This window comes from Lethenteron reissneri, unplaced genomic scaffold (assembly GCF_015708825.2).
Source record: "Lethenteron reissneri isolate LAM-NWPU_2019-01 unplaced genomic scaffold, ASM1570882v1 scaffold_1515, whole genome shotgun sequence".
Lineage (NCBI taxonomy): Eukaryota > Metazoa > Chordata > Hyperoartia > Petromyzontiformes > Petromyzontidae > Lethenteron > Lethenteron reissneri.
The window spans coordinates 1-21255 of NW_026891240.1; the positions used below are offsets into that span (position 1 = coordinate 1).

General features: G+C 47.9%; 1 pseudogene; it reads right to left on the minus strand.

Moving 5' to 3' along the window:
- Positions 1–205: 205 nt before the first annotated feature.
- Positions 206–11797, minus strand: LOC133362526 (structural maintenance of chromosomes protein 2-like; annotated as a pseudogene).
- Positions 11798–21255: the final 9458 nt, after the last annotated feature.

The following is a 21255-nucleotide window of genomic DNA, read 5'->3' on the forward strand; positions in this document are numbered from 1 at the left end:
GACGTGGGGGGGGTGAGGAGGGAGATACGGGGGGTGAGGGGGGAGACATGGTGAGTGAGGAGAGAGATGCGGAGGGTGAGGAGACAGGGACACGGGAAGGAGACACGGGGACATAGAAGACACGTGGAGATCACGGGGGTGAGGGAGAGAGAACGGGGAGATCACGGTGAGGAGACACGGAGGGGAGACACGGCAGGGTGCTCACGAGGCTGCGCGCAATGGGTGACGCTGGGGGGGGTGACGCTGGGGTGATCTTGTTCAGCGGAATCACCGTGACTCTGCGCCGTAGGCAGCCACGCTCCAGCAGGAGCTTCCCTGTCAACTGCAACACAGTGAGAGAGACACGGTGACACCTACAGGGAGGGCGACGGAGAAACTCCTCACCGACTGCTCGCCCCGGTGAGTGCGAGCGAGCATGGTGAGCCACTCACCGGGTGAGGGTGGGTGAGCGGAGTGAGGACTGGGCGCTCACCACGGTGTTGGTCATTACATTGTAGAGTTTACCCCGGCCACCACCTCCACGATGGTGGATGGGTGTGGGCGTGGAGAGTGTGGGCGAGCATGGGTGAGCGTGGGCGCTCACCTCGGTGTCAGTCACACGTTGTAGAGTTTACCCCGGCCACCACCTCCAGAGCAGTGGCGGATGCAGGATCCTCCACGCGGAGCAAAGACGCCACCAGGCCCCGCACACGGCCACGGTCCCAGCCCGCTCGGGGTCCCTGCACAGGGCACGCGCGAGCATGGCGGGGGAGAGCGGGTGAGGAGTGAAGAGAGAGGAGGCAACACGAAAAGAGGGAGAGTAGTGAGTGAGCGAGCATGTGAGCGAGCGAGCGAGCTAACAGGTGAATGGGTAGGTGAGTGTGTGAGTGAGCAAGTGAACGAGTGAGTGAGGGAGCGAGTGAGTTAGCGAGCAAACGAGTGAGGGAGCGCATGAGTGAGCGCGTAAGACCATGAGCGACGTGGTGGCGGAGTAAGCGAACAGGTGAATGAGTGGGTGAATGAGCGAGCAGGTGAATGATGGGTGGGTAGTTTAGTGAGTGAGTGGGTGAATGAGCGATGTGGGTGAGTGAGCTAGCAACAGACACACCCACCGGTAGTCAAACTAGAGCTGGGTGTGGTGGCGATGGAGCAAGTGAATGGGCTAAATGCACTTGAGCAGGTGATTAATAGATCCACCCACCGGTAATCAAACTGGAGCTGGGGCATGCTGGCGATCCGCCCCGGTCTACTTTTTCTCTCATCGCCGATCCCTCCGCGGCCAGCTCCTTCATCTTCTTCTGCAGCATCTCCAGCTGGCCCTCTACATCCGGACTACCGCCTGTTAGCCTCCCTACCGTCTCCATGATAACAGTTACACACAGCTGCCCCTCTACAGCTGGACACCGCTGTTATGTTAACTACCTCGCCTGGTGTACAGGAAGTCGTGGGTTTCAATCCCAAACCTGACACCTGCTGTATATTTGGAGTTTGCACGTTTCTCTCCCCGTGGTCGCATGGATTTTTCTCCCGGGACCTCCAGTGTTTTCCATTCAACATTGAGAATCAACATCACCCCTTTAGAGTATTGGACGCTATAAATTTCCACGTGATAAGCCACTTCGTTGAGCTATCATTTTTATAGCCAAGTCGATTCTGAAAAAGAGCTACATAGCTCAGTGGGGCCTTACCTGGTAAAATAAATATAGTTTAGTTTATAGTGTAGTTAAGCTTCGCCTCTCCAATGTCCTCCATGGTAACAGCCACACACAGCTGCTCCAGTGGCGATATTTACTGCACACTGCACCAAGTACTCATTTTAGGCCGAGTTGACCTTGGGAGGAGGCCCAGGACCGATTGTTCAGATAATTGCTGCCTGTTACCATTACCACTTGTGGTGGTGGCCGTGAGCGGGAATCGAACTTGGGTTTCCTGCTGAGTTCATAGTCGCGCAGCATGTACCAACTAACCACCGTTTCCCACTCGCAATAATACACACAGAGATTCTAGATTTGACGCTTTCGTGCTGCAAGGATTCATACCCTTTGGTTTTTTCGGTAAGAGTCCCGTAGGTAAAAAAATGTAATTAAATAAATGTAAACACAAACTAAATTAAATCACGACGTTCGGGCGCAACACAACGAGTCCGAAAAACCAAAGAGTAACACACAGAGACTCAAAGACAAAGCTCCCCCATATAGCCTCAACAGTGTTGGGGCAAAGTGCTGCTAGGTCTGCGTGGTACACGAGGGATGTGGGCGGCAGCACCACAACCATGACCTCCCGTTTCCCTTGATGGTGCCATTCACAGGTACTCAATTAAGGCCGAGTCAACTTAGGGAGGTAAATGAGGGATCACATAATTGTCACTGGTGTTGGCCGTGAGCGGGAATCAACACTCGGGTTGCCGGGTTCGTAGTAGCGCAGCACGTTAACCCCTCCACGTCGCCCTCTCCCCCCCCCACCCAGAGTCGCTCCTCTCCCCTCCCTCCCTCCGTTACTCTCTCCTGCACGCTCTCCCCTTTCTCCTCCACCCCCCGTGTTACCCGTGGTAGCCCAGGGCGGCCATGTCCCTGAGTAGGCCCTGGGCTCGGGTCTTCAAGCGAGACAGAGCCTGCTGGTCGCGAGTGTAGGCTTCCGTGGTGCGGCCCTCCTCCGCCTTGCGCTGCTGCAGCTCGCGCTGCACGGGGACAGCTTCATCTGAGCCTGTGGGGCACGGGGTGGGGTGGGTTGTCGAGTGGGTACTCCAGGACGGCGAATGAGAACGGGTGGGTGAATGCACGAGTTAGTAGGCCCAGAGGCCTCCTCCCTTGCCTGCGCAGCTTCAGTCTGGGCCTGGCTGGCCTCCTGGCGGCACTTCAGGATCTGCTCGGCCAGCGTGGCGGCGTGGCCGCCTTGCCCATCCTCCGAGAGGCCCACCGAGGCCGCCGCGAAGCGCGCCTGAGCTTCTTGCAGGCCCCTCGCCGCTTCCTGGGAGCATGCCAACGCCGACGCCAGCGCCGCCTCCAGCGCCACTACCTGGGAGCGCTTGGCGTCGCGGGCACTGGCGTCCTGGGGGCAGAGAAGGGGCAGAGAGGGGGAGACACTGTGAGCGAGACACGACCTGCGAGCCCGGAGGTGAAGTTCACCTCGTCTAGAGCAGCGTTTCTCAAACAGCTTTTGGCCTGCGGACCACTCAGCAAAACATTTCCACAGACCACCCAAGCCCCATACACCTGGCACAAAACACATTCACTTATCTCTCTAAATATCAGTAATACGATGATTCATATTATCTGAACATAAAATACTTGTTTTAAACGCAGCAATAAGGTTTTTTTAGGGGGGGCGGTATTTAGATGTTGGGGTAGTTTAATCGCGGTAGTTACCTAAATTATTTTTTTATTGAATATCACAAGTAAAACATGAATTGACGTTTGAAACTAAAGATTGGATGAGATGTGGCCTGCAGAGAGAGACATGGTGAGAGAGAGGTGAGTTAGGGAGGTGACCGAGGTCGGCGAGGAGGTACCTCCTGCATGTGAGCGAGCAGCTGCTCCCTGTGCGCCTGCTCCGTAGCCAGGGCCTCTGTGCGGATGTCCAGGGTGCTCTGGGCCTTGGCGTGGGCACGCTGGGCCTGGGTCAGGGCCTCCTCCACACGGGACAGATCCCCTCCTGCCTCCTACACACCATCAACATCACCATCATCAACATTATTAACATCACCTCCCTCCCCCTCTTCTTCCCTCACCCACACTCACCATGTTCCTCTCCATCTCCCACAGCTCTCCCTCCCTCCCTACCTCTCTCTCCCCCTCTTCCTCTTCCCCCCAACTCATCCTCACCTTGTCCCTTTTCCTCTCCATCTCCCGCAGCTCTCCCTCCCTCTTCTTCTCCTCCTCCTCCAGCCTCTCTACCCTCCTCTCGCGCCTCCTGCTCATCAGTACGCAGCTTCTGGAGGTGCAGAGCGGCGTTTTCCTGGCCCTGGCTCGCCGTGAAGAACTGGTGAGCGATCACCAGGCGCCGGAGAGAATCCAGCTCCCGGCACAGCTTGCTGTATTCCAGGTAGGAGGTGCGCTCCTGGGGATGAAGCGGGAGGGGAAAGTGGTGAGTGTGTGGCGAGTGGGTGGCGAGTGAGTTGCCAGTGTATAGCAAGTGTCGGTGCCTCACCTGTTTGAGTTTTTCCAGCGTTGGAGAAATTTCCTCCTCCAGAACCTGGAAAAATGGAGACAGGGGTCATGAGATCATAGGGGTCACTCGTGGCAAGTGGATCATAGTAAGTGTAGGTGGTGAGCATAGGTGGTGAGCATAGGTGGTGAGCGTAGGTGGTGAGCGTAGGTGGTGAGCGTAGGTGGTGAGCGTAGGTGGTGAGCGTAGGTGGTGAGCGAGAGGTCCCCTCACGTCGTTGATCTCCTTAAGTTGGCCTCCTTCTTCTCGATAGTCTTCTGCGCTGCCAGTTTCTTGCTCTCATACATCCTGGTCCCCGCAGCCTCCTCAATCATCGCCAGGATCTGGGGTGAGGTGAGGGGCAGAGGTGAGGAGGAGAGACGAGGAGGGGTGGGGACGAGGAGACAGAATAGAGAGACGAGGAGAGACATGGGGAGAGGTGAGGAGATGTTGGGGAGAGGTGAGGAGAGGTCAGGAGCAGAGGTAAGGAGACGAGAGGTGAGGAGCAGAGATATGGGTCCCTACAGCCTCCTCAATCATCGCTAGGATCTGGGGTGAGGTGAGGGGGGGTGAGAGGGGTTGAGGAAAGGAAGGGACGCTGAGGAAAAAAGAGACACTGAGAGATGTGGGGAAAGGTGAGGAGTTGTGGGAAGAGGTGCGGAGACGAGAGGTGAGGAGCAGAGGTGAGGAGAAGAGCTACGAGTCCCTGCAGTCTCTCAATCGTTGCCAGGATCTGGAGAGGTGAGGAGATGAGGGTGAGCAGTGGTGAGGGGTGGACACGATGAGTGGGTGAATGGTGGAAAGGGCGAGTGGTGGCAAGGGCAAATGCCTCACCTCAGGAGGCTTCATGTTCAAAACCTTGGTGATGCGACCCTGCAAAACAAGAAAACACTCACTCACCACCCACTCACCACTCATCTCCTTCATGAGCAAGAGATAATAGTCTAACCTGCACGATGATGCTGATGATATTGATGATGTAGAGGTGGTACCTACATTATGAGGAAGTGGGGGTTGTTGACGTTGATGGTGGTGATGATGATGACGGTGGTGATGATGTTGAAGAGGTGTCTGCATGAGAAAGTGAGGGTTGTTGACATTGATGGTGATGATGGTGGTGATGACGGTGGTGATGATGGTGGTAATGGTGGTGTTAGTGGTGATGTTGAGGAGGTACCTGCATGATGAGGAAGTGGGGGTTGTTGACGTTGAGGCCCACAGAGCGGAAGAGGTCCTGCACACGCGCCGTGGTGGCGTTCACCCCGTTGATCAGATACTTGTTCCTGCCGCCAATCACCACCTGCACAGAGGAGGCAGGCAGAGCAGACACATGCAGAGACACTAAGACTCCAATCACCACCTGCACAGAAAAGACACTCAGACAAAGACTCAGAGAGACACAAGGGGGCACTGAGACACAGAGACACACACCCACCCACACGTACATATATATGCGCACACACAAATACACAGATACATTTAAAGCGCTGCGTCCCTGTCTGGTGACCGGGATCTCCGCGTGGTCCTCTCTCTCCGGGTGAATTAGTGAGTGAGAGTGAGTGGGTGAGTGAGTGGGTGAGTTAGTGGGCGAGTGAGCGGGTGAGTGAGCGAGTGGGTGAGTGAGCGGGTGAGTGAGCGAGTGGATGAGTAAAGGCAAGGGTGTGCGTGCCTGTCTGGTGACGGTGATTTCCGCATGGCCTTCGAACCCCAGGGGGCTCTGTTTCCGGTCACGGTTGTCGAATGTAATGGAGACGGTTGCCTTTGTAACGCCAGCCTGGCCGTTCTTGTAGACCAGCTCCTGCAGACTTGCTGCTCTCACCTACAGAGAGAGGGGCAGTGACAGAGGGGGAGGAAGAGACACAGAGAGACAGAGAGAGGCACAGAGAGAAAGAGAATGCTCAAAGATTACACTTGTAAATTAATTTCAAAAGAAAATTCATGCATTCTGATAATGTTAATAATGAAAGTCAGTTTGAAAATGTGTTCAAATATACGAATTAACCCAATGTGTCCTGAATTTAAGGCCACCCCGTACAGGCACGTCTCGCTTAAAGAGTGTTCTTTCTACAACAATTCGCTACAACGAGCAAATTAGACCCATTTGTAAGCAAAACAAGCAAAATGTTCGCTTATCGAGCGGAGACCAATTGAATTTGGGCCACCATGTATAATCATAACCCTATGTGTCATGACTTTTGGGCCACCCTGTGTAATAACCCTGTATCCTGACTTTTGGGCCACCCTGGAAAATAATAACCCAATGTGCATTGACTTTTGGGCTACACTGTACAATAATAATAACCCAATGTGTACTGACTTTGGGCTACACTGTACAATAATAATAACCCAATGTGTACTGACTTTTGGGCTACACTGTACAATAATAATGTAGTGACATAAGAAAGGAGGGGCTGCTGGGGGCTCTGGGACCCTGGGCGGCCCAGGCGCTTGGGCCCCTTGGCGCCACCAACAGGGGGGGCTGTGTGTGCTCTGTGGGATATCTGGGGGCGCACACGGCCCCACCCCTCGTTGGGGACTAGGCATAAAAGGGGAGCTCCCTGGACGATCAGGGCCAGTTGTAGCTCAAGACCCAAGACCCAAGACAGCCATCTGAGAACCCTGGGACGCTGTGAGGGCCAGTGGTGGGACTCTGTAACTCCCGACTCTACGACCTTGTGAGGGCGAGTTCCAGAGCGTAGCCAGAGTAGAGTATCTAGGCTGTGTACCTAGGCTGGAACAGAGTATCAGGACTGTTGGAGAGTTGGAGAGTTGGAATGTTGGAGTGTTGGATTGTAATAAAGAAGTTACCTCTGCAAGTGTCTCCGGAACCCATTACAATAATAACCCAATGTGTACTGACTTTTGGGCTACACTGTACAATAATAACCTAATGTGAGGCCACCCTGTACAATAATAATAATCTAATGTGACCTGACTTTGGGCTACACTGTATAATAATGTCCTGACGTTTGGGTCACCCTCACACTCGCTCTCATTCACAGGTACCTAGCTTGGTTCACTAACTCCCTCACCATACATTTCGATTGAGTACATTGATTATATTGATATTTAGTTTTTTCACATCGGCTTATTGTATGGTAGTAGTGGTAATTGCAGTTATTTAGCGTCAATATGCTAAATTCCTCTGTTGACATGTATACTCAGCTTATTAGAGAGTATATTGATTATATTGATGTAGTTTATATTTTAGTTTTTTATCGGTTCACTATATGGTATTCATTATATAGTGTAGTGTATACCCAGTTACTTAATGTGAATAGCTCAGCTTATTGGAAAGTATATTGAGTACATTGATTATATTGATGTAGTTTATATTTAGGGTTTGTTTTCACATCGGTTTATTGTATGATAGTTATGGTATTTATAGTTCTTCAGAAACGCCTTTCTTTTTTTTCCACGTAATGCACTAACTTGATACGCGGTGGTTTGGCTGCCGCAGTTTTTTATTATTAAAATGTACCTACCTTTATTACTGCTAATCCTACATAACACACGAGCATAATATGACTTTGAGACCCCCCACCGCCTACACATTCCGTAAGGAGTGACTAACCCCATATCTGCATGTCATCAATATGCTAAATTCCTCTGTTGATATGTAAACTCCTTTGTCAAGGCGCTCTCCTCCTCCCACCCAGCTTAAAATACGCTGCCAAGCTTAGCAGTGTTCATTAAGACGCTGTCTTTCCGACAGCTCTGATTCTTCACCTGCTTGCGTTGTGGCCAAAACGTCGTGATAATTTTATGTTTTATTTTATTTCCCTTCTATGTGACTTTACCGAAAGAACCAGGAATATGAATCCCTCACCATAGTGCCAGGCGAGGTTCGCACACACACTCTCACGATCAATCTAACCCAAAACCTTTCGATCCAACGCAAAAAAACATGTATTATTGATATTGGTCGCGAAATTCTACGTGTTAAACGATACAAGGCTAATTCTAGATTTGAAGCTTTCGTGACTGCAAGGATTCATATTCCTAGGTTTTTTCGGTAAAGTCACGTAGGTAAAACATCAAATTAATAAAAAATAAAATAAAGATCACGACGTTTCGGAGGCAACACAAGTCTCCGTCATCAGGTGGGACCGTCACAGCCAGATTAGCTGCATCAAGGCTAAGTTCACACACACTCTCTGACTGATGCTAGGCTAGGCTCACACACACACACTCTCTGACTGATGCTAGGCTAGGTTCACACACACACACTCTCTGACTGATGCTCGGCTAGGTTCACACACACACTCTCTGACTGATGCTAGGCTAGGTCACACACACACACTCTCTTGACTGATGCTAGGCTAGGTTCACACACACACACTCTCTGACTGATGCTAGGCTAGGTTCACACACACACACTCTCTGACTGATGCTAAGCTAGGTTCACACACACACTCTCTGACTGATGCTAGGCTAGGTTCACACACACACACACTCTCTGACTGATGCTAGGCTAGGCTCACACACACACACTCTCTGACTGATGCTAGGCTAGGTTCACACACACACACTCTCTGACTGATGCTAGGCTAGGTTCACACACACACACTCTCTGACTGATGCTAGGCTAGGTTCACACACACACACTCTCTGACTGATGCTAGGCTAGGTTCACACACACACACTCTCTGACTGATGCTAGGCTAGGTTCACACACACACACTCTCTTGACTGATGCTAGGCTAGGTTCACACACACACACTCTCTGACTGATGCTAGGCTAGGTTCACACACACACACTCTCTGACTGATGCTAGGCTAGGTTCACACACACACACTCTCTGACTGATGCTAGGCTAGGTTCACACACACACACTCTCTGACTGATGCTAGGCTAGGCTCACACACACACTCTCTGACTGATGCTAGGCTAGGTTCACACACACACACTCTCTGACTGATGCTAGGCTAGGTTCACACACACACACTCTCTGACTGATGCTAGGCTAGGTTCACACACACACACTCTCTTGACTGATGCTAGGCTAGGTTCACACACACACTCTCTTGACTGATGCTAGGCTAGGTCACACACACACTCTCTGACTGATGCTAGGCTAGGTTCACACACACACACTCTCTGACTGATGCTAGGCTAGGCTCACACACACACACACTCTCTGACTGATGCTCGGCTAGGTTCACACACACACACTCTCTGACTGATGCTAGGCTAGGTTCACACACACACACTCTCTGACTGATGCTAGGCTAGGTTCACACACACACACTCTCTGACTGATGCTAGGCTAGGTTCACACACACCACTCTCTGACTGATGCTAGGCTAGGTTCACACACTCACTCTCTGACTGATGCTAGGCTAGGTTCACAACACCTCTCTGACTGGATGCTAGGCTAGGTTCACACACACACACTCTCTGACTGATGCTAGGCTAGTTCACACACACTCACTCTCTGACTGATGCTAGGCTAGGTTCACACACACACACTCTCTTGACTGATGCTAGCCTAGGTTCACACACACACACTCTCTGACTGATGCTAGGCTAGGCTCACACACACACACTCTCTGACTGATGCTCGGCTAGGTTCACACACACACACTCTCTTGACTGATGCTAGGCTAGGTTCACACACACACACTCTCTGACTGATGCTAGGCTAGGTTCACACACACACACTCTCTGACTGATGCTAGGCACACACACACACTCTCTGACTGATGCTAGGCTAGGTTCACACACACACACACTCTCTGACTGATGCTAGGCTCACACACACACTCTCTGACTGATGCTAGGCTAGGCTCACACACACACACTCTCTTGACTGATGCTAGGCTAGGTTCACATACACACCACTCTCTGACTGATGCTAGGCTAGGTTCACACACACACACTCTCTGACTGATGCTAGGCTAGGTTCACACACACACACTCTCTGACTGATGCTTGGCTAGGCTCACACACACACACTCTCTGACTGATGCTAGGCTAGGTTCACACACACACACACTCTCTGACTGATGCTAGGCTAGGTTCACACACACACACACTCTCTGACTGATGCTAGGCTAGGTTCACACACACACACTCTCTGACTAATGCTAGGCTAGGTTCACACACACTCACTCTCTGCCTGATGCTAGGCTAGGTTCACACACACACACTCTCTGACTGATGCTAGGCTAGGTTCACACACACACACACTCTCATGACTGATGCTAGGCTAGGTTCACACACACACACACACTCTCTGACTGATGCTAGGCTAGGTTCACACACACACACTCTCTGACTGATGCTAGGCTAGGCTCACACACAACACACTCTCTGACTGGATGCTCGGCTAGGTTCACACACACACACTCTCTGACTGATGCTAGGCTAGGTTCACACACACACACTCTCTTGACTGATGCTAGGCTAGGTTCACACACACACACTCTCTGACTGATGCTAGGCTAGGTTCACACACACACACTCTCTGACTGATGCTAGGCTAGGTTCACACACACACACTCTGACTGATGCTAGGCTAGGTTCACACACACACACTCTCTGACTGATGCTAGGCTAGGTTCACACACACACACACTCTCTGATTGATGCTAGGCTAGGTTCACACACACACACACACTCTCTGACTGATGCTAGGCTAGGTTCACACACACACACTCTCTGACTGATGCTAGGCTAGGCTCACACACACACACTCTCTGACTGATGCTAGGCTAGGTTCACACACACACACTCTCTGACTGATGCTAGGCTAGGTTCACACACACACACTCTCTGACTGATGCTAGGCTAGGTTCACACACACACACACTCCCACTCTCCTCACTCTCGTTCTCACTGGTGCCAGGTTAGGTTCACTTGAGACAAGTTGAAGATGCCCAGCACAAAGCACACACTCTCCCTCACACTAGTGCCAGGCTAGGTGCACACTGTCTCTCTCGTGTCAGGCCAGGTTCACACACAATCAAGCACTTCTCACAATCTCTCCCTCACCCTGGTGCCAGGCTAGGTTCACGTACACACTCCCGCTCTGCTCATTCTCTTGCTCTCTCACCCGCCATTCTCACACTCTCCCTCTCATTGGTACCAGGCTAGGTGCACACACCACTCACACTCTCTGGTGCCAGGCTAGGTTCGCCTGATACAGGTTTAAGATGCTCAGCACGAAGCACGCCCTCTCCCTCACACTGCACCAGGCTAGGTGAACACACAGAGACAAAGATCCCCCGTATAGCCTGAAGAAACTGTAGGGGCAAGTGCTGTTAGCGAGTAGCACCTATGAAGGCCGGCACTGTGGCACACGAGCGGGTGGGCGGCCAGCACCACGCCCGGCCGCCTTTGTCTCCCCAGTGCTGGCGATGTTTACTACACACCGCGCCGTGGACTCGCAGAGACACCGTCTGACACTCTACCGCTATCCTCACACACGCACTTTCTTCACGCTCGCTCTCCTACTGGTACCGGGCAAGGTTCACACAAACCCTGGTGCCAGACTAGGTTCACCTGAGACAGGTTGGAGATGCCGAGCACGAAGCAAACGGCGTCCAGGATGTTGGATTTGCCGCTTCCATTGAGCCCCGTGATGGCGTTGAACAGCGGATCCCAGTCGCAGATCTCTGTGCGTTGGGCGTACGACTTGAAGCCGTCCAGCACGATCGCCTTGATGTACATTGTCCCCCCCCCCCTTGTTTGTTTATTCGGTTATCGGTTCTTAAAACTTGATCGGGTTTCGCGATTCCCCCTCAGACCGCGAGCGAGCGGTGGGTGGGCAACGCTTTCCCGCCCTTTTTGAAGACGTGACGTCACTTCCGGCTTCTTCGAATCTCGGGCGGAAGTTATCTTTTATATTCTAAAATATTAAGTTTAAATGTTATTTATTTGGTTTGTGACGGGCTGGTTAAAGTTTGTTGGATAATAGTGTCATGGATTGCCTTCGCACAGATAAATAAATCATTTTTGGAATTTCGAGGACAGCGAATTGCGATCCTGTATTGCATCAGCATTGCGGACGTCATTTGCACGAGTAACGGAAGCGGCTGAGTTCTATAAAAGGTTAATACTATTTGCTTATTTTTGTAATGAACATAGATCTCTTACGGTTCTGCTCAACGATTATTAACTGTTATCAATACCACAAAACATTTAACATGCGTCGGTGTAAAGAAGTATCTTTATAAATAATTAAATTTGGCGTCATTGGCGGGTTACCGTTGACCTTTGTAACTGGGGTTACTTTTTTGTATTAAAATATAAAAAATGATTTTAAATTTGTCATTTGCCAACCATATAAAGAATAAACAAGTAAACCCGTAAAAACAAAGTTTTTCACTATAAATCCTTTATATGCGTGGCGGCTAGAGTCCTCTCGTCCTCTGGCTTGAGATGGCTGCCACCTATGGGTCAGATGATTGTCTGCAGTATTAAGCAATTGGTAATTAAATATTTAATTTGTTTTCCCTAAAAAGTGTAAAAAAATTTAAACTTTTTTTTCACGAACATTAATTGTCTCGCACAACGAGTCTGTGTGGAAAATGTCAGCTCGATTGGATCACGGGAAGTGGGTTAAAAAACGACCGAAAGATTTGCACGGTCGTAAGCAAGCAAGCAAGCGAACTTAATATAAAGGATTTTTAAAAATAAGAGATTACGTGAAAATCATTCTTCCGCTGTTCCACGGCCTGCACGTCATTGGGGCAGTCCTCGACTTACGAACATCCCAATTCCTGCCATGTGTTCGTAAGTCGGGAATGTCGCAGTCCGCGCGCCTCGAGACGAACCCAGCCACCCGAGTTCGATTCCCGCTCACGGCCAACATCAGTGACTATTATCTGTACCAGTCATGGACCTCCCCTATGTCGACTCAGCTTTAAAGTAGTACCTGGTGCGGTGTGTAAATGACGCCACGAGGGAGACAAAGGCGCCCGCGCGTGGTGCTGGCCACCCCCCACCGCCTCGCGTGCCCCAGCAGTGTGTCGAGTGGCACCACGGACTGCCTGCCCTGTACCACGGGCTACATCAGGGGTCGGGAACCTTTTTGACTGGGAGAGCCATAAAAGCCAAATATTTCTAAATATATTTCATTGAGAGCCATATAGTATTTTTAACGTATGATAAATTAAATGTCTTACTTTTAATGCGACTTCTGGTCACGGGACCCGTGAGCCCGAGAAATTTTAACTTCAAACTAATTTCTGTTTACTTTAAAATGACACACTATTATTAAGCAATATCACAAGTATTTTAAAACCAGTTCCAAACTGATTTTATTTTAATTTTATTATTATTTTCAACTCAAAATTGTCTGGAAGCCATATGCCGTCACCGGAAGAGCCATATATGGCTCGCGAGCCATAGGTTCCCGACCGCTGGTCTACGGTCTCAGCCACGCAACACCATGGCGCAGTCCTCTCGCGAAACGCCAAGACCCCCGCAATAGCTCAATTGGCATACAAGAGGTTGCCCGCAAGAGGCCGAAAAGGCGACGGGTAACCCCGTGATATTAAAGGGTCTCCCGTGCATACACAGACATAAACCATCTCTGCACACAGACACGGTCACCACTATACATGAAGTTAACATTCTTTATTCGCGTCGGGGTACATTCGCAATTTGTAACGCGATACACGCGGCAACAAAAACAAAACGACTGAAACGGAACTTGCCGACTCGAACTCGGTCAGCCACAACCGATCATTCGGTTCTGAATTTTATTCGCACCCAATGGAAATCGTACTTGCACAACACAAACGACGGATGAGCGAAAACTACAGAGTTACCAGGATACGGTGGACAATATCATTTGAGGCTGTATCATCAGTGATATACAGGGTACCCCTCGATTTACGTGTTAAACGGTGTTTTGTAAATCGGAACGGCTTTTCCAATTAATTTATAACAGGTAGCTCCCGCTTTTTGAATAACTAGCGGTTAGTACCCGGCGTTGCCCGGGCGAGAAAGGCAGACACACATGTAGTTACACACGCAAATCCATTGATACACAAAATAGAGTTACACGCACAAATGGACTCTCACATACATACATAGACTGAACAACAACCGCCATTCGCCACTAAGTGGCGGTGACGTCACAACAACGCTTGTGCCAGGCTATGTGCACCTTGAGGCCATGTGAAGTGTCGAACGCCCGCTGGCGAGAGGTCACGGGGCAAACCCAGATGGCACAGGTCGACTGACTGAGACGACTGGCTGATGCAGCACCTGTGGCCCCTACTGTGGCAACTTTGTGTGCTTTAGCCACCCGGCGCTCCGCTCGTTGTTGTGAGCGTCGCTCCTCCGCCCTCCGTTGTTGTTGGAGGGCGACTGCCTCCAACTGCCCAGTAGCGTCTTTCAGGAGCCTCCTCCACAGTGGCCGATCTTGACACGGCTGGTACCAGTCATCCACAAGTGGACTCAGCTCCAAGTCTTCCTGTAGCACATAACTCCCATGTCTTCTCCAGCCCGTGCCGCACCCGTTTAGCCCCCTCGATCCGGCGGAACAAAAGCTGTTTAGGCATGTGGTGGCTGGCCATGCGGGCTACATGACTCAGCCAACGCAGCCTTGCCTGCCGGAGGTCACCGATGGGACTTTGTCGACATCTTTCAAGGATTTGTGAGCTCCTCACACAATGCAGCCTGGTTAAAGCCAGGATGGATCGTAGGCAGGCCAGCCTAAATGTTTCTAACTGGCGAAGATGTTCCATTAGGGGGGTCCAAGTTTCGCAATCGTAGAGAAGGGAGGGAATGACCGTGGCCGAGAACACCTGAAGCTTCGTACGGAGCGACAGACCAGGTAGCTTCCACACAGCGTTACGCAGCCAATGAAAAGATACTGCAGCTCGACTGATTCGGAGTGAGACCTCTGCTGTTAAACCGGAGCCGGTCATTAGCACACTGCCCAGGGAAACTCTCCACTGTCTCCACAACTGGCCCATCACCAATTGGGAGTTGTGGGGGTAGAGTGTCCGATGGTACAAAATAGCCAGGCAGGTGTTTAGCTTTGGTTGGGCTGATGGTAAGGCCCCACCTGTTGGTGGCAAGCTCCAGGTTCAGCAGCAGCACCTGGAACTCCTCCTCCGAGTGAGCAGCCATTAACAGATCATCGGCATACATAACGTGGTTGAGCAACAGGGATCCATCCCTTGACCGCACCCGGGCATCGATCAGCCTCCCATTGTATCTGTACCAGATGGGAATTCTTCCGGTACAGGCATGGAAGGCTCGACGAACTACATTCAATGTGGGAGCCAGAGGACATCCCTGTTGCACCCCAAGGTGTAAAGGGAATGGCTCTGACGCGAGGCCGCTCACCATCATGAAGGTCCTTAAGGATGGTGATGAGTGGGTTCGGGACTCGGAAAGCACGAAGAGCAACCCAGAGTCCAGGCCTACTGATGGTATTATAGGCCTTGAGCAGGTCAATAAAGCACACGCATGGACTAAGATGCACACATGGACCTACAGACACGCAAAGAAATGGAGTTACACTGACTAACATGGAGGCATGCACACACAGCGACTAACACACACACATATGGACTGACACACACAAACACATCAACTTACAGACACACACATATGGACTCACACACACATAGACATGCACTTGAGATACGCACACATGGAGTTACACACACATATCGACGTACACACATACAGCGACACATACATAGAGTGATACACACATTGCCGTACACACACATACACATGTGGACTGTCACACAGACATGCACTTGAGATATACACACATGGAGTTACACACACATATATGGATGTACACACATACAGCGACTCACACACACACACACAGCGACTCACACACACACACACCGACTCGCACACATCGATACGTGGACTAAAACACACATTGATGTAAACACACATATGTACTTACACACATATGCACTAAGACACACACACATGAACTTACACATACATAGACTGACACACACATAGCCCTACACACACATACACATATGGACTGTGACACACAGATATCTACTTTAGATACACAGACATGGATTAACACACATATGGACTCACACACAGACGCATTGACTTACACACACACATCGAGTGACACACACATGTACACACATGTGGACTAACACACACACATATGAACTGACATACACATGGACGTACACGCACACAGATCGACTGACACACACACATGGACTCACACACACACACACATCGACAGGCACAGCAATCCCCGATGATGGCACAGCTATCAGTATCGCAGTACTACGTATGAGTAAATAGCGTGACGTGAGCGATGGAAACAATAGAAATGCATTTAAGAAATAAGCAGAAATCACAGACTGGCAGTAGACCGTGGCAGCGTTATAAAAGCGCAGCAAAAAAGGGGAAATTGAGCAACCCAAAAATCCAAAAAGAGTTTTGTGCACACAAACATAATTATTGTAACATGTCAACTCGTTTCATGATGGTAAACAATGAACCCGAGTTGTTATCTTCACGCAAACATAATTATTGTAACATCTTTGAACTTGTTTCATATTGGTAAACAATGAAGCTGAGTTTTTATCTGCACACAAACATTATTATTGTAATGTTTGTAAACTAATGTGTTTAACAATAGTAAACAATGGGCTTGAGTTGTTAGCGTAAGAAGCAAGGAACTCTGTACTTACCATAGGCGTGTTGAGGCCTTGTGCCATGCTTAGCCTAGATTGGCGAGGCGGCGGAGTTGGCACGTTGCCAGGCTAGGGGCTGGGCCGCTACCCCCCCCCTCCCCAGCATCCCCCGGCCGTGCAAGAATAATGGTATGTAAGCAGTAAAATATTATTATCTACGGAGTCTGTAGTATAAACTGGACGCATCGTGTTGGGGGGGGGGGCGAAGAGGACATGACACTGTGAAGAAATGTCCGCAGCGTCATGTGTGTACGTGTTGCCTGTAAAACGCGAAAAAAGAAATGTCCCCCGTGAGCTCGAGCGAACGCGCAGCACTTGGTAGGGTCCATCCCCCCCACGCAATTGCCGTCAGTTGGTACGGTCGATGTCGTGCAATAAGTAAATAATGAATAATAGAAACGGCACAAATGTGTTAATTAAACTACTTTAAAGTTTACGGATGTAAAAACGGAATAGACTATTCCCACCACGGGGCTTAGGGCGTGCCGGCCGGCAGATTATTTCGGTCTTAAACCCCACCGTCCGAGAGCCAAATCCCCCGCAAGCGCGAGCGCACGGAGACTTTTATAAATAAGAAGAGATAGCAGAAGTACCTGGCGTTGCCCGGGTGAAAAATATATTTCTTAATAACCTTACATATATACACAGATACTAAGGTAATGGGCCCCCCCCACTCCGCGCTAGAATAATACTGTCTAATCGCTATAATTGTATTATCTACAGACCCTATAATAGTAATTGCGCGCACTGGAGTGGGGGGGGAGTGAAGAGGACGTGAAACTTTGATGTATTTACCTCAGCGTCGCGTGTTAATGCGTGTGCATATTTTTAACGGGAATTAAAAATGGCGTCCACCCCGCAGCGACGGCGTTGCTGCCCATTGCCAGGGGCAACCGCCGTGGTCGGCTTCTCGCGCATGCGCAACGGCGTGCTTCGTCACGCGCCGGTCGGCAATAGTAAATAAATAAAGAGAAATCGCACTAAATCGATAATCGGACCGATTTAAAGGCGACGGACGAAAAATCGGAAATGCCTAAGTTTACCGCGGGCCGGGGGCGTGCCCACCTGCAAAATTTAATCTCGGCGAACCTCACGGTCCGAGAGCTAAATCCCCCGGAAGCGAGCGTACGCAGACAGACAGACGGACAGACAGACGGACAGACAGACAAAAAGTGACGTTTATAGGTAAGATAGAAGATAGATAGACAACATGTTCTACTTAATTAAATAGACTTTTTAATAAATATTTTCTCCAACGTCACGCGATTTTGGACGATTTTTGACCCCCCCCCCCCCCTTTGTCACACAGCGTCACAAAAAGTCAGACCCCCCCCCTCAAATATGACGTCACAAAGCTCTGCCCCCCCCCCCCCAAAAGAAAATATTAAACATGCTTTAAATCGCAGAAAACTATTGTCATTGTAGTGCATATTTAATATGGCGCTGCACTCTGATGTTGTAGAAAACATTCATTACAAAGTCTATTTAATTAAGTAGAACGTGTTGTTTATATTTATTAAAAGTTGTGCATTTTGATGTGACGTCACATTTCTCAAACTCCCCCCCCCCCTCGTCACACATCGTCACAAATGTCTGACCCCCTCCCCCCTCAAATGTGACGTTACAAAGCTCTGCCCCCCCCCCCAAAACAAAAAACATGCTTTAAATCGCTGAAAACTATTGTCATTGTCGTGCTTAATTAATGTGGCGCTGCACTCTGATGTTGTAGAAAAGATTTAATAAAAAGTCTATTTAATTAAGTAGAACGTGTTGTCTATATTTATTAAAAGTCTATTTAATTAAGTAGAACGTGTTGTCTATATTTATTAAAAGTCTATTTAATTAAGTTGAACGTGTTGTCTATATTTATTAAAAGTCTATTTAATTAAGTTAAACGTGTTGTCTATATTTATTAAAGTCTATTTAATTAAGTAGAACGTGTTGTCTATATTTATTAAAAGTCTATTTAATTAAGTAGAACGTGTTGTCTATATTTATTAAAAGTCTATTTAATTAAGTAGAACGTGTTGTCTATATTTATTAAAAGTCTATTTAATTAAGTTGAACGTGTTGTCTATATTTATTAAAAGTCTATTTAATTAAGTTGAACGTGTTGTCTATATTTATTAAAAGTCTATTTAATTAAGTTAAACGTGTTGTCTATATTTATTAAAAGTCTATTTAATTAAGTAGAACGTGTTGTCTATATTTATTAAAAGTCTATTTAATTAAGTAGAACGTGTTGTCTATATTTATTAAAAGTCTATTTAATTAAGTAGAACGTGTTGTCTATATTTATTAAAAGTCTATTTAATTAAGTGAACGTGTTGTCTATATTTATTAAAAGTCTATTTAATTAAGTTAAACGTGTTGTCTATATTTATTAAAAGTCTATTTAATTAAGTAGAACGTGTTGTCTATATTTATTAAAAGTCTATTTAATTAAGTTGAACGTGTTGTCTATATTTATTAAAAGTCTATTTAATTAAGTTAAACGTGTTGTCTATATTTATTAAAAGTCTATTTAATTAAGTAGAACGTGTTGTCTATATTTATTAAAAGTCTATTTAATTAAGTAGAACGTGTTGTCTATATTTATTAAAAGTCTATTTAATTAAGTTGAACGTGTTGTCTATATTTATTAAAAGTCTATTTAATTAAGTTAAACGTGTTGTCTATATTTATTAAAAGTCTATTTAATTAAGTAGAACGTGTTGTCTATATTTATTAAAAGTCTATTTAATTAAGTAGAACGTGTTGTCTATATTTATTAAAAGTCTATTTAATTAAGTAGAACGTGTTGTCTATATTTATTAAAAGTCTATTTAATTAAGTTGAACGTGTTGTCTATATTTATTAAAAGTCTATTTAATTAAGTTAAACGTGTTGTCTATATTTATTAAAAGTCTATTTAATTAAGTAGAACGTGTTGTCTATATTTATTAAAAGTCTATTTAATTAAGTAGAACGTGTTGTCTATATTTATTAAAAGTCTATTTAATTAAGTAGAACGTGTTGTCTATATTTATTAAAAGTCTATTTAATTAAGTTGAACGTGTTGTCTATATTTATTAAAAGTCTATTTAATTAAGTTAAACGTGTTGTCTATATTTATTAAAAGTCTATTTAATTAAGTAGAACGTGTTGTCTATATTTATTAAAAGTCTATTTAATTAAGTAGAACGTGTTGTCTATATTTATTAAAAGTCTATTTAATTAAGTTGAACGTGTTGTCTATATTTATTAAAAGTCTATTTAATTAAGTTGAACGTGTTGTCTATATTTATTGAAAGTCTATTTAATTAAGTTGAACGTGTTGTCTATATTTATTAAAAGTCTATTTAATTAAGTAGAACGTGTTGTATATATTTATTGAAAGTTGCGCATTTTGATGTGACGTCACATTTCTCACCCCCCCCCCCCCTCGTCACACATCGTCACAAATGTCTGACCCCCCCCCCTCCCCCCCAGGTGCGTGACGTCATTTATGGACGTCTCCTTAGATCTTATTCAGTAGAGTGGTATGCATGTCTACGTGTCGACACCACAACGAGTGGTGGTGCTGGTGGTGTAGAGCGCCCGTCAACGCACTACCTCCCCCGTCTCTCTCCACTGCGATCTGTCACCGCGTGACTCACTGGGGACCCAGGTCACTTGCAAATGCGACGAGCCCGGCCTTGAGTTCCCACCTGATACGACTTCGTGTCAAAAAACGTCACCTGTGAAATCAGTAGGTTTTGCCTGAGTTCCCAACCACACACCACACGCCACTACACATTATCTGCGTGAATGTGGCGGCGACATTCTGGATTTTAAGTTTTCGTGACTGCAGGGGTCCATAGTCTTTGGTTCTTTCGGTAAAGTCACGTGGGTAGAAAATATAAAATTAATTAAATCGCAGTGAGTTAATTTAAAATCTCAGTGATAAATTAAATCACAGTAAATTATTTTAAAATCACAGTGATAAATTAAATCATGGTGAATTCATTTAAAATCACAGTGCTTTAATTTAAAATCGCAATGATAAATTAAATCACAGTTAATTCATTTAAAATCAGTGATTTAATGTAAAATCACTCTGTGTGTCTCTCTCTCTCTCTGTCTCTCTCTGTGTATCTGTATGTGTCTCCACCACCACGATCCAGCACCACGATCCTGCACCACGATCCTGCACCACGATCCTGCACCACGATCCACCAGCGCCACGATCCACCACCACGATCCAGCACCACGATCCACCACCACGATCCACCACCACGATCCAGCACCACGATCCACCACCACGATCCACCACCACGATCCAGCACCACGATCCTGCACCACGATCCACCAGCGCCACGATCCACCACCACGATCCAGCACCACGATCCACCACCACGATCCACCAGCGCCACGATCCACCACCACGATCCAGCACCACGATCCAGCACCACGATCCACCACCACGATCCAGCACCACGATCCTGCACCACG